General features: G+C 46.1%; 1 protein-coding gene across 1 annotated transcript in view; it reads right to left on the bottom strand.

The window, feature by feature from the left end:
* The window catches only part of HIBADH (3-hydroxyisobutyrate dehydrogenase), a 250,045-nt gene that overhangs the window by 89,641 nt on the left and 156,951 nt on the right, over positions 1-3,453 (bottom strand). The gene's annotated exons all lie outside the window — the stretch shown is intronic.

Below are 3,453 nucleotides of genomic sequence, written 5' to 3' on the forward strand. Positions count from 1 at the left end.
AAATTATCTTAATATGAACACATCTAGAAATTCATATTTTTGTGTGCTGCGTTAATTTTTGTAGGACAGGGCAGCAATGTGATTGAGATAGACGTTCTGGATTCACACAGTCTGCATTCAGTCCTGGCTCAGCCACATCCTAGTGTGAGGCCTTTTGTGGATTACTTACCTTCTCTGTGCTTTTAGCTCCCACGGGAAAAAGTTAGGGATGAGGATCCTACCTTGAGGGGTGTTCTACAGCTAGAATGAGGTTGTGTGACATGTAGTAAAGGGTTGATAAATGCAACTATTGTTTTGTGCAACAGGTTTGGTGGGAGGTGATTTTTGTATGCAAAGCTCCATACTTTTTTCAAAATAGTGTGAAGTTGCTTAACACACACTTTTAAACACTATTTTAATAATATACCCCTTAGTGACTGATGATGTGGTACATCCTATATCAGAGTGCCTGGTTCAAGTTCTGGTTACTCTGCTTTCCACCCAGGTTTCTGTTAATGCACATCTTGGGAGGCAGCAGATATGACTTAAGTACTTGGGTCCCCGCCACCCACATGAGAAACCCAGATGGAGTTCTGGGCTCCTGGCTTCAGGCTGGTGCAGCCCTAGTTGTTGCAGGCATTTGGGGATTTGGGGAGAGAACTAGTAGATGGAAGACCTCTCTCTCTCTCCCTCTCCCTCTCCCTCTCCCTCTCCCTCTCTCTCTCTCTCTCTCTCTCCCTTTCTCCCTCTCTCTGCCTTTTAAATAAGTAAATAAATAATTTTAAAAATAAATAAAATAAAATTCTTCCTTTCATGAATTGTGCCTTTAGTGTTATATCTAAAACATTATGGCTGGGCCAGCGTTGTGGCCTAGTATGTAAAGCTGCTGCCTGCGGTGTCAGCATTCCCTATGGGCACCGGTTCAAGTACCAGCTTCTCCACTTCTGATCCAGTTCCCTGATAATGTGCCTAGGAAAGCAGCATAAGATGACCCAAGTGCTTGGACCCCTACACCCACTTGGGAGATCTGGAAGGAGCTCCTGACTCCTAGCTTCAGCCTGGCCCAACCGTAACTGTTATGGCCATTTGGGGAGTAAACCACTGGATGGAAGATCTCTCTCTCTCTCTCTCTCTCTCTCTCTCTCTCTCCCTTCCTCTTTCTGTGTAACTCTGACTTTCAAATAAATAAATATATCACAGCCATATCTAAAGTCATCTATGTTTTCTCCTATATTACCTTCTAGGAGGTTTATAGTTTTGTATTTTATAATAATGGAATTTTAACCCACAGACAAATATATTATACTCAAGAAAGGAAGCACAATGACATTCTCTGCAGTTTGTTTATAATTTCAAAAGATTAGGAACGGGGCCGGCACCGTGGCTCAGTAGGTTAATCCTCCGCCTGCAGCGCCTGTGTCCCATATGGGTGCCGGTTCTAGTCCCAGCTGCTCTTCTTCCAATCCAGCTCTCTGCTGTGGCCTGGGAAAGCAGTAGAAGATGGCCCAAGTCCTTGGGCCCCTGCACCCACGTGGGAGGCCAGGAAGAAGCACCTGGCTCCTGGCTTCGGATTAGTGCAGCTCCAGCCGTTGCGGCCATTTGGAGAGTGAACCAACAGAAGGAAGACCTTTCTCTCTGTCTCTCCCTCTCACTGTCTGTAACTCTACCTCTCAAATAAATAAATAAAAATATTTAAAAAAAAGAGTAGGAACAACATAATTGTCTGTGAATAGGAGACTGGCTAAATTCTAGCAAAAAGAATGAGGCAGATCTATATGTTCTGATGTGAGATACTCTGTTAAATAAAAAATATAATATGAAAATAATGCTTTGGACACATGCCACCTTTTCTGATTTGAAGACAGTTCATACACACACACACACACACACAAGGCGTGCATACACACTGATAACATTTGTAGACTACCTCTGGAAGGACAAAGAAAAAAGTGCTAACAGCAGTTGCTCCTTTCTCCAAGAGAAATGCAGGCATGGGGGTGAGGGTGGGGGTGGGGCCAGGGCTGAGAGGAAGGGTGCCTACTCCATGTTGTATGAGGGGTCTTCAGAAACCTAGTGAGAGAGATGGGTATCAGGATGCAGCAGGTTCAGCCACATGTGGCACACCTACATCCCATGTCAGAGTGCCCAGGATTGAGTGCCAGCTCCTGTGCCTCCAATCAGGCAGCCCTGCTAAAGCTCCCAGGAGGCAGCAGATGATGATCCAAGTACTTGGATCCATGAAGCCATGGGGGAGACCCAGATGGAGTTCCTGGCTCCTGGCTTCAGCCTGGCCCAGTCCTGTCTAGATCTCTCTCTCTCGCTCTCGCTCTTGCTCTCTGTTGCTCTGCCTTTCAAATAAATAAATATTTTAAAAATGTGGAAAATGTGTTATGAAACAACTATGTATGGACTTCAAATTTTTTGCCCTAAAATCAACTTTTCCATGAACTTTTCAGTGTATCCTTGTATAATTTGTTGGTATTTTCGGTTTCTAACTACTTGTACATATTACTTAGTAAAATTAATGAAACAAAAACCCTAGTAAAGGGGCAGGCAGTGTAGCTAAGCAGGTAAAGCCACCGTCTGCAGTGCCAGTATCCCATATGGGTGCCAGTTCGCCGGTTCGAGTCCCGGCTGCTCCACTTCCCATCTGGCTTTCTGCTATGACCTGGGAAAGCAGTGGAAGATGGCCCAAGTCCTCGGGCCCCTGCACCCTCATGGGAGGCCTGGAGAAAACTCCTGGCTCCTGGCTTCAGATCAGCCCGGCTCCAGCTATTGCAGCCATTTAGGGAGTGAACCACAGGATGGAAGACCTCTTTGTTTCTCTCTTTGCCTCTGCCTCTCTGTAACTCTGCCTTTCAAATAAATAAATAAGTCTTTTTAAAAAAATCCTAGTATATAAGAAACACACAGCAAAGGACATATGTTGTAATACAATTCAAGGCATATTTTGCAGCTGAAGGGCTAGTGCAAATACATTACCTACAATTTAATACTTAGAGATCATGTGTTCAATGATTGAGTAGTGAAGATCTGTGTGTATGAGGAGAAAACAGAGAGGGCTGACCCAGGTGCATGTGGGCAGAGAGGACGACACCTTGGGCTTTTCTCCCCTGACAGGTGCAGCTCCCATGGTGAGGTCTGCGGATGAGGAGGATCAACTATCCATTTCCGAGTTCATTCTCACTTTTTTTTTCTTTTGACAGGCAGAGTTAGACATTGAGAGAGAGAGAGACAGAGAGAAAGGTCTTCCTTTTTCTGTTGGTTCACCCCCCAAGTGGCCGCTACAGCTGGTGTGTTGCGGCCGGCGCGCTGCGCTGATCCAAAGCCAGGAGCCAGGTGCTTCTCCTGGTATCCCATGGGGTGCAGGGCCCAAGCACTTGGGCCATCCTCCACTGCACGCCCGGGCCACAGCAGAGAGCTGGACTGGAAGAGGAGCAACCGGACAGAATCTGGCACCCCAACTGGGACTAG

Source organism: Oryctolagus cuniculus, chromosome 16 (genome assembly GCF_051225735.1).
Source record: "Oryctolagus cuniculus isolate XC-2025 breed Fujian yellow rabbit chromosome 16, ASM5122573v1, whole genome shotgun sequence".
Taxonomy (NCBI): Eukaryota; Metazoa; Chordata; class Mammalia; order Lagomorpha; family Leporidae; genus Oryctolagus; species Oryctolagus cuniculus.